Below are 11,571 nucleotides of genomic sequence, written 5' to 3'. Positions count from 1 at the left end.
AGCATCAGCCCAACATGTGGAAGTCCGGGGTTCGATTCCTGGACAGGGCGCACAGGAGGAATGCCCATCTGCTTCTCTACCCTTCACCCTCTCCTTCTTCTCTATCTCTCTCTTCTCTTCCCCCAGCCAAGGCTCCCTTGAAGCAAAGCTGGCCCCAGGCGCTGGGGACGGCTCCATGGCCTCCACCCCGGGCACTAGAATGGCTTTGATTGCAGTGGAGCAACGCCCCGGATGGGCCAAGCATCACCCCTGGTGGGCATCCCAGGTGGATCCCGGTTCAGCGCAAGCAAGAGTCTGTCTATCTGCCTCCCCACCGGAAAAATACAAAAAAAAAAAAAAAATGTCTATTGCTTTCCTATATGCTAACAATGAAACTTGGGAAAATGAAATAAAAAATAAATTCTTTTTACAGTTGCAACAAAAAAATAATAACAAAATACCCAGGAATAAACTTAACAAAGAATGTGAAGGACATATATACTGAAAGCTACAAAATATTATTGAAAGAAATTGCAAAAGACACAATGAAATAGTAAAATATTTTATCATCATGGATTGAAAGAATCAACACAGTTAAAATGGCTATATTGCCCAAAGCAATATACAAATTTAACGCAATCCCCATCAAAATCCCAATGTCATTTTTTAAAGAAATAGAACAAAAAATTATCAGATTTGTATGGAAGCATAGAAAACCCCAGATTGCCAAAGCAATTCTGAAGAACAAGAATAAAACTGGAGGTATCACACTACCTGACTTCAAATTATACTATACAGCCAGGATAATCAAAACAGCATGGTATTGGCAGAAAAATAGACACACAGACCAATGGAACAGAATCGAGAGCCCAGAAATAAAACCATGTATATATGGACAAATCATCTTCAACAAAGGAGCCAAAAACACACAATGGAAAAAAAAAAAAAAAAAGCCTCTTCAATAAATGGTGCTGGGAAGATTGGAAAGCCACATTCAAAAGAATAAAACTTGACTACAGTTTGTCCCCTTGCACAAAAATTAATTCAAAATGGTCAAAGCCCTAAATATAAAATCTGAAACAATATATTACATAGAAGAAAAAATAGGTACTACACTCATGGACCTTGATCATAAGAACAATTTATAAATTTGACTCCAAAGGCAAGGGAAGTAAAGGCAAAAATGAATGTAACTATATCAAACTAAAAAGCTTCTGCACAGCAAAAGAAACTAACAACAAAACAGGCAGCCTGACCAGGAGGTGGCATAGTGAATAGACTGGGATGCAGAGGACTCAGGTTCAAAACCCCGAGGTTGCCAGCTTGAGCACGGGCTCACCAGTTTGAGTGCAGGAATACTGGCTTGAGCGTGGGATCATAGACATGACCCCATGATCAGTGGCTTGAGCCCAAAGGCCACTGGCTTGAGCAAGGGGTCACTTGCTCTGCTATAGCACCCCCCTCCATCAAAGCACATATGAGAAAGCAATCAATGAATAACTAAAGTGCCGCAACAAAGAATTGATGTTTTTCATCTCTCTCCCCTCCTGTCTGTCCCTATCTGTCCCTCTCTCTGTCTCTCTCACAAAAAAGGAAAAAAAATAGGCAGCCAATTAAATAGGAGATTAAATTTGCAAACAACAGCTCTGAAAAGGGGTTAATATCCAAAATATACAAAGAACTCATAAAACTCAGCAACAAACAAGCAAACAATCCAATTAAAAAATGGGGAGAGGATCTGAACAGACACTCCTCCCAAGAAGGCATACAAATGATCAACAGATATATGAAAAAATGCTCATTTTCACTAGCTATTTGAGAAATACAAATCAAAACTACAGTGAGGCCCTGGCCAGTTGGTTCAGTGATAGAGCATCAGCCTGGTGTGTGGATGTCCCTGGTTTGATTCCTGGTCAGGGCACACAAGAGAAACGACCATTTGCTTCTCCACTCTTCCTGTTCTCCCTTCTCTCTCTCTCTCTCTCTCTCTCTCTCTCTCTCTCTCTCTCTCTCTCTCTCTCTCTGTCTCTCTCTGTCTTCTGCTCCCACAGCCATGACTCAATTCAAGTTGGCCCCGGGCACTGAGGATGGTTCCATGGCCTTGCCTCCAGCTCTAAAAATAGCTTGGTTTCCAAGCAAAGGATCAGTGTGGCTTTTCCAAACCTATGACATGAAGATCAATGCCCAAGTAGTGCTTTCATGAGGGCTGGGAGAAGTCCTTGGGGTGCCTTTTGCTGAATCTGACCATTCCACAGCTTATAACACCGAATCACATAGGCCTCCGGTATTTTCTTACCATAAAGTCATCTGTGACAACTTAGGCAAGTTAGGGGAATGTTTGGGCTCAGCTCAAGCTGGGGGGAAGTTTCATAAAAGTTTCAAGAAGAAAAAGAAAAAATGAGCTCCATTGAAGCAAAGGTTTCTGACCCAGGTCAGACTCTGTAAATAAAACCACATGAATGTTTAGGCACGTTGGTCAATTAGCTTAAAAGAGCATTCACCACACCTTCCAAATGCTTTCTCCTTTTGGAGGTGGGAGGACTTTTTAATTAAAAGGCCAGAGGAGGTCTGGCACAAAGAATGACAAATGGGAAGGGATCACCTCAGAGAAGCCATTGGCACAGAAACAGAGAAATTGGGCTGGCTGGGATGTTCAGCATTTATTAAAATTCCCAAAGTGTGAACTCACGCCTGAGTCAGACTGTCAGTGGGATGCCTGGGGAGGAGAGTGGGGCCCATAATAAATTCTCCAGCTAGATGCCTCAACACCAATCCCAATTCCAAGACTGAGGCTGAGGCTGACGCGGAGAAGGCAGGAAACCAAAGCTTGCATATGGAGCCTTAGGACAGCAGAATCCTAGTGCAGAATAGGACTTGCCTTGGTGGGTCCTCCTAGCTTGGGTGGGCTCAGAAAGGGAGCATGTCTAGGCCTCGCCCAACAGCTAGTCTAAGGGAAATAAAGAAATCATCCATGTGTTTCATGGTTGTGTCCTAAGCAAGAAGGAGTTTGTTATTGGGAGCCAGGGGGCACCTGACGACCTTTGTAGGCCCCCCTTTGTCTGTCCATCCCATGAATGCCAGTGCTCCCAGCATTTCGTCTTGGCCTGCTTCTCCTCACAGTCACTCCTGGCCGGCTCCAACCTCACTCATGAGACCCGGACTGATATCATAATCTGCCTACTGGACTTCCCTTCCTGGGTGCCCCAGAGGCTCTTCAAATTCAATATTCTCCAAACCTTATTCATTTTCCTACCTACTCCAAACACTGGTCATCCCAGAGTTCCCTCCATGAATGAATGGCAATACCATGTACTCAGACATCCGAGCCAAAAACCTGGATATTGACCTCTTCCCATTACTCACCAAATCTAGTTCTGTCTCTTAAATGGGTCTCAAACCCATCATTCCTCACCACTTCCTACCCAGAATGCCTGAGATACATGTAGGTGCTTCCCTGTATATCCTGGGGTAGGTCCAGCCATCCAACAGTAACTCAGAGACCTTGGATGGTTCTGTTTGCTTCACCTCTTGTTCAATTGCAAATGTCCTTCCTCAGCCTTGAATCCTAAAACCAAGCCAACCAAGCCAGCTCTAACAGGGCTCCAGATCTCAGCTCTTTTCCCTAGGGCTCCTTGTTTCTCCTTCAGCTGGGACTCCTAACCTGGCCTTGACCAGGCACCCCAACCCCTTTTGCTTACTCTGCCCCAGATCCCACAAGCACCTGCTTGCCTCTTACTCCTTGTTCTCTCCCTTCCCCACCTCGCACTATGTATGAGTTGCTCTGCAGAGCCTCTCCACAGTGAGCCTCCAGACCTAGGTTAGGAGCCTCCCTCTCTCCTCGTAGCCCTCAGCATGTCTCTATCACCATGTTTATCTCATTCTGTTAAAGTTTCCTGGTCACTTGTAAAATTGGCTCAGAAGGGCCACTTAAAATGAGGTCAGTTTCTATTATATCTAGAAATGGAAGCAGCAAGTCACTTTTAAAAAAAAAATCCCTTGAGTGCCTAAATCAATGGATGAACGTATTAAAAGTTTGGTTTTCCTTAATGCCGTAGCCCAGTGCAGATTGGTAGGGGCAGGAGGTGCTCTATGCATTATTCATGAACCCAGACTCCTTCCATATAGGTCCTTGAAGTCCTCCCCATATAGCTAATGGGTGAAGAAAAAGAGAGCAAGGGTCACATGTGGGCCAGTTCCAGAAGACATGCGATCACTGACACTCACATTACCCTGGCCAGAATCACTCCTAGTCATATGACCACACCTAGCTTCAAGGGAGTCAGAAAGTAGAGTTGAAGAAAAGAACATGAAGTTAGGGAAACACTAACATTTCCTGCCATACCTGGCAATGTTTACCAAGGAAGATGTTCATTTGATTAGTAACCAAGCTTAACCCTGGGACAGAAAACTACCCACCTTTGAAGAAACCTAGTCAGTAGCAGCAAGAAAAATAAAAGGAAAAGCCCCTTTGAGTTCCCTTCACTGCAGCTGCTACACCATTTCCCTTCTCCAAGCCCCTGGCAGTCACCAACCAGCTCAGAGTAAGCCATTTCCTAAGAGAGGTGGGCCCCTCCTGCCTTGGAGAGGAGGGTTTGAAGCCTGGTTTCTTATGATGACCTAGGAGACAGCAGGACCAGGCCTCCCCATACCCACAGTAGTGAATATCCAGGGAGTCTAACACAGTTACTAGAAGAGAAGGAATGGGCTTCTTTTAATAAGAACAGGAGGGAGTTAGAGAGAGAAGCTTGCACTCCAGACACCACTGGGGGTGAGGGGTGCATATCTATAGCCCAAACTCTAAAATCAATCTCTTCAGTTATATTTAGTTCTATTCAGAGGCATAATCTCTGTCTTATTTATCCTGTAGCCCCAAGGCCTAGGGCAGAATCTGGCATGAAATGATCACAAATCCAGCTCCTCTGTGCCCCACACCACCTCAGAATTTGCTCTGGGGAAACTGGCTCTGGTAAGCTAAACAACAAAGCCTCAAGGACAAGGTAATGGAACACTAGCTCAATACCTGGCTCCATTTCCCAGTTGCGTCACCAGAGGATACTACTCTAGAGGTGTCACTAAACTGAGTCCCTCTGATCACTGCCTGCTAAGGGAATAGAGCAACCAGAGTTATTGGCCATAATACAAGTTGGAACATAATCAGGGGTTAGTTATTACTGGATAAAGGAGAGAGTAAGCCCTAGATTGGGTATGTTTCATTCATTAAATCATTTAATCTCATAAAGACTATATAAAGTTGATGTTTGAGTGCCAACTCTGCAAGCAAGTAAGTAAACAGAGGCTCGGCAAGCATAAGTGATTTTCCCAAGGGCACCCAGCCAGTGAACAGTTGGCTAAAGATTGGAATTCAGATCCTTCTTTTGTAAACCGTCTACGGCCATACCACCCTGAACGCACCCGATCTCGTCTTCTTTAAACCTGCCCTCTTCACACATAATGTGGTGCTTGGCTTCCTCTCACCCACAAAAGCGGCTAAGAATGAACCCCCGTGGAAGGGTCAGCACTCCTGAGAAAAGCCAGGGGATGGGGTGTTGCTTAAAGGAAAGCCAACCTGTGAGGACGGCAGGAGGAGAAGGCGGAAAGGAAAGAGCGTTTGCTGAGGGCCAGCAGTGTGCCAGGCACAGGCTTAGCACTCTTCCAAGTATCACCTATCTCATCTAATCCTCATGACATCCTAAAAAGAGAGACAATCACCTCCATTCTGCAGAGAAGGACACTGGGCCGGAGAAGTGCAGGAAGTTAGCCAAAGCTGCAAACTAACATGGAGCAGAGACTGAGATGCTATCTGCCTAACTCAAGACACGCTGAAGCCTCCATGCCCAGGCCCACGCCCGCTGCCACTATCAGCCACATCGTATAACATCCAAGGCACTGGCTACTGACTCAGAAAGCTCTAAGAAGGCAAATATGCAGTGACTGGCAAGAGCCCAGTCCTTCTCAGCAGCTCTGGACTCCAAGATGATGTGTCCTTGTTAACACTCCACGCAATGGAACTGGAGGCTGAGAGCTTTGGGGAAGAGGCAGGATGAATCCTGGCCCTCCCTCCCGGGCCAGCCTCTGGGGAGGCCATATGGAAGCATTTGTCCTGCCCCTGTGCCAACCCACGGGTGTGTTGTACTTTAAGGGGGAAAAGCTGCAAAGATAAACAAGGAATAGAATTCAACAATACACCAAGTGATAAGAATTGCTGTCATTAAGGAGACTGCCTATCATCTAGGATGCTGGCTTGCTAAAATCTCTTGCTGTTTCAAATGCCACCTCCTTTAGATAGCCACCCACTGGAAGGAATCCTTTCTCCCTCGCCTGCACTCTGTTGTGTGGCTAGTTTAGAATTAATCATATTTGTTCTCAAAATTACTCACTTCCTCTCTCAATTTTATTCATATTTAAAGCAAAAACCCTGCCTTCTTTGCAGTAATTAAACTAATGGCCACCACTTACTGGGTGCTCACCACACCCCACATGCTTAACAATCACCGTCTCCTATAACACTCCACTTCTGTTTCACCAGTTTGGAAACTCATGTTCAGAAAGATCACCCACTAGGGTGAGGATCCAAACCCAGATGCAAGACTAGACTCTTTCCAATGTCTGAAAATGCACAAAGTATGTATTGAAAAAGTATTTCTTCAATTATTTGTGAATTTATGGGTTTCAACGCCATCACTGTGTGTCAACTAAAACTGAACATGATAGTACATCAGTTTTCTATTGCTGCATAATAAACCACCCCAATCTTAATGGCGTAAAACAACAATCATTTTCTTAGCTCCTAATTCTGAGGATCAGAAATCCAGGCTGGGCTCAATGGGGACCACTCCTCTCTGCTCCACACAGTGTCTGTTGGCTCCTCGTGGCCTCTCTTTCCATGTGGATACTCTGGACTTCTTTGCATGGCAAATATGTTTTCCTCCAAGGAAAAGCAAAGCCTTTGTAAAAGGCTTCTTAAACTTCAGGATATCAGTTCTGCTGTGTTCTACAGACCAAAGCAAGCCACAGGGCCAACCCAGATTCCAAAGAGTGCAGAAATGGACCCCGCCCCCTGTAGGGAGATGTAGAAGAGGCCCAATTGCCAAGAAATGTGGATTTGAGAGAAATAATCCACGAAGGACCTTTTTTTAGCAATCTGCCTGATAACAAATGACAGATTCTGAGCAGAGCACAGAGCTGCTGGATTAACTGTTGGCTTTCTTAAAGAAATGGAGATTGCACCAATTCTGATCTGGAAATCAAACAGACCTAGGACTTCCCATGGTTTTTCCCATGTCTCTGCTTTGCCCAGGGTTTGTTATGATAGTCATCACATCCACTTTACAAAGGTATCCACAAACATTGTCACTTGTACAGAATTGAACAAGCTCTTAATTAACCCTCTTGCCAACCAGGGGCTTTGTCATGGCAAGAACAATCTGATGAGGGCACAGTTGCTACCACTTCTGGAGCCTGGAAACCATCACTGGCATCGCTGTGGCCCCCTCTGAACATGAGGCACAAAGCAGGCACCCCTGGCACCAGAATAAACTCTAACTGGCCCCTGAGTCACTCTCTCTAGATTCAGAGCACTGAAAGTGGGTATTTCATCATCTGCAAGTTTTACTGTGCAGAGAATTCCCAACTGGGCAGGAACTGGAGGAGAAAGAGGCGAACAGGGGAGGTGATTCAAATCCACCAATGTGTGCCAGGAAAGACAGAGCCCATCCCAACAGCAGACATTTACACTCAGTACCCTCTTTAACGCATTGCCTCACCCAGAGTAAAAACTCAAAAAATAGCCACTGACACCAGACAACATTTTCAAGGCAGTTTGCTACCTTTCTGGTTAACTGTGTGAGTTCCCAGCAGATGCAGATAATACACTAAACCTATAATGGGGGTACAAAGTCAATAAAGGGGATCTTCTTAAAGATGTAAATAAAGTTTAAGGAAATCAACAAAAGTGGTGCAGTCCCCTCGGATTACAGTAGCTTGGCTGCCTAGAATTTAGGCAATTCATGGTCTGTTGGCTGGGCGAATACCCTGCAATGTCACCTTTCTTCCACTCCAGTCTCCTGCTGGTGCCAACCACTGGCAGAAGCCAGAGGGTTGTGGAACCCACAGAAGCAGTCTATTAGGGCCAAGTTCACAAGGGCACAGTAAGGAAGAGAGTGGAGCTAGAAGGACAAATGACAACTACCCCTCTGCTAAGCAGCACATCATGGGAAGTCCTGAAGATTGTACCCCTTTAATCCTGACTTGATAGTCTTTAAAATCCAGTTTCACCCAATGACACATTTGTAAGAAGAAGAGGACAGTACACTGATATTTGTCAGACACAGCCTCTAAGGCTCATTGCTCTGCCCTATAAATTTCAGATAATAACTTTTAATTCCCAAGGTCGCTTTGCCCAAATTCAATAAGCTCATGTATGTACATGCTCCTTATAAAGTATAAAGCAATATACAGATATAATCTACTATATTTTATGTGGGTAGGAGGGCCACAGACATGAAGCCACATCTACGCATTAAAATTTAAGGACACATCCGGGCATATCTCACCCAGGCCACACCAGTTCCATCACACGTCATATCATGTCACTCCTCCACGAAAGGTTCAGGCAAGCTCCCGGATCCCCTCGCATCTGACGTGTGAAGCCAGCAAGGAGCCTGGGCCAGGCCCCTGTGGCGTCAGGGATGACCACCCGTCTGAGCTGTCAGGAAGTCGGTCCCTGGTCAGCATGACTGATGAGCTGGAAATTCATGAACGTCATTCGAGTTTTTGTTTCATGAACACTCTTCTCTCCAGAGAGGCCCCATGGGAGCATTAACTCCACAAGGTTTATTTAGGGGCATATGGAGTAAGATGAGGATGCCACAGAGCACGTTCCCCAGAGAACAGCCTTGCAGAGGCCGCTGGCCAGAGGGACATGCAGAAGTTGGCCGGGCCCAAGGCTCTCCATCCACGTCCCCATAGGACTCTTGCCAAGCTCTCAGCAAAAATGGCTCCAGAATTTATGAGGCCAAAGGAGGCTCTTAAATGATTTTTACTTTATTTTTAAAAGAAATTAGAAAAGTATAATGGGAACGGGAATACCCTTTTCAGAGAGGATGAAGCAGCACAAGAGCCTCGGAAATGGCACCAAAGCCATCACCATGCTTGTGCCCACTTGACTTTACGAGTAAATTTCCCTTTTACGCAGGAAGGAGGACAGACTTCTGCTCTTCTTTCCCATCTAGTGGTTCCCCGCTGCCCACAAGACAATGCCCACCGCTCCTTAATCTGGTGTCTCAGAGCCGCCCCAACTGGCTCCAGACTACTTTTACAAGTTTATTTCCCAATACTACACCTCATGGACTCACAATTCTAGCGCCATGTGGTGGTCAGAGACATGGGCTTCAGAGTTGACACCTCAGATTTCTGTCTGGGCTCTGTCCCCTCCTAAGTTATATGACTTTGGGCGAGGTATTCAGCCTCCCTGATTCAGGTTCCATGTTTTAAAAATAATAGCATTTGCCACAAATTAAAGGAGGTTATATACATAAAGCCCTTAACACTGCCTGAGCTAGAGTAAAAACTCAAATAATAGCCACTGATTCCAAACCAATCTCCTGGCTGTGCTGTGTTCTTTGCCTCCAAAATCCTGCCTGCCCAGCTCTCCACCAACACAAGCCCACCTTGAGTCCAACATCTCCAGCTGCTCCAATCACATATGCCTCTTCCCTGGCCCTGACCTCCACTTCTCCCTCAAAACCCCTGCAAAGGCTGCCACCATGAGATAGAAATACTGCTGGGTTCAGCCCCTAACGCCCCAGTTCAAGTCCCAGGCTCTCCAGTGATTTGCCGCCTGACCTTCCACTAGTCACTAGTCCTCTCTGGACTTCTGTTTCCTCTTCTCTAAATTAAGGAAAACACCCCTGTCCACTTGTTGTGGAGAGTCAACAGGATGATATATGTGAAAGGACTTTGTAAACTTTGAAACACCATGGAGTGTTCAAAAAAAAGGGGAAAGAAAGAAAACTCTAAACCTTCAGGGCAAAAGTAATACTAAACCATAAAAACGTACTTTTTATGATCCGGTTCTGCATTTATGGTCTATTATGTTTCCATTAGAAAACCCAGTGCACAGATTCAATTATCCAGGCCACTCCACAGACTCCCTCCTCTTCCCCCAGGCCCCTCTCTGAAAAATACAGAAATCATTTTTTGTTGTTGTTCAGACAATGGGAGTTCTACTCTTCATCTGCAAGGTAATTTAGTTTACAAACTGCTCATATATTGCAGGACCTAAGGACACTACCATTGACCTGCAGAGCCAGGCAGTGCTCCTGCGTAGCCTGAGTCACTACTCTCCCTCCAAAACTGAGAACAGGGATTGCTTGAAACACTGAAAGCAACCCAGGCTTGGCCGTAAAGGGCCAAATGCCCATGAAAAATGGGATTCTTTCAAATGCCCAGTCACGTGCAAAAAGTCAAGCCAGAGTTCTGTGACCTGACAGGTTGCTTCTTTTGCTTTATTTCTTACAAAGTACAAATCTAAGCCATTCTTCTTTCCTCCCAACACACAACCGGGAAACACACGGCATGCCCAATTTACCAACTCAATCCTCCTGTCACACTCTCCACATAGTTAGGCCACAGTGCTTCTTTCATTTTAACCTTCTTGGCTGACATTTCTTAGGCACCATCTAGTTCATAATGCTTGAACTGTACATTTTCTTTGAGATAGGAGGAGATGTCTAGGGGAAAGAGATTAATCCATAAACACAAAGGGATTAGCCAATGTGTTTAATGCTTCACAGCATCATAGCTGGGATTTTACCCTTGGTCCTTAATGTTCTAGGCTGCCTCAATGATTTCCATTTAAACAACAGAAATCCTGCCAAGGTTAAAAAAAGTAAATAAGTCTGATTGGTGGTCTTGGGAGCAATATTGTGAGAAAAATCGTTAGTTCCAGTTCTTTCCCTAGTTCATTGTGAGTCTTGAGTAAATCAAGCCCTCTCTCTGAGGTTTATTTCTTTGTTGGTTAAATGTGGAGGTTGGATTAGAAGAAGTAGAACAAGTACATGCCACAGACATTCACCCAACCAAAACCCATGCAGACATTACTAATCAATCACAGCACCCTCCCCCAGTCAGCAGGACACAACACAGTGTGCTTCAGGCAATTGCTACCAGTAGACCAGAGCTGGTACATGAAGTAAATAAAACTTATTTTCCATCTCTGACCCAGATAGTTTCTAAGGATTGGTATTAGTTTTGACATTGTGTGTGTGATCTATGAGGGAGGGGGGAAGCACCAAGGCAGAAATGGGGAAATCTGACGCCTAGTCCTCACTCTGCCATGGGCTTTTAATTTTAATTTTTTTTATTTTATTTATTCATTTTTAGAGAGGAGAGAGACAGAGAGGGAGAGAGAGGAGAGAGAGAAGGGGGGAGGAGCTGGAAGCATCAACTCCCATATGTGCCTTGACCAGGCAAGCCCAGGGTTTCGAACCAGCAACCTCAGCATTTCCAGGTCGACGCTTTATCCACTGCGCCACCACAGGTCAGGCTGCCATGGGCTTTTGACACCACTAAGAAAGTAACACAAAATCTTGG

The sequence above is a fragment of the Saccopteryx leptura genome, chromosome 3 (genome assembly GCF_036850995.1).
Source record: "Saccopteryx leptura isolate mSacLep1 chromosome 3, mSacLep1_pri_phased_curated, whole genome shotgun sequence".
Taxonomy (NCBI): Eukaryota; Metazoa; Chordata; class Mammalia; order Chiroptera; family Emballonuridae; genus Saccopteryx; species Saccopteryx leptura.
Note: the sequence above shows the minus strand (reverse complement) of the source record.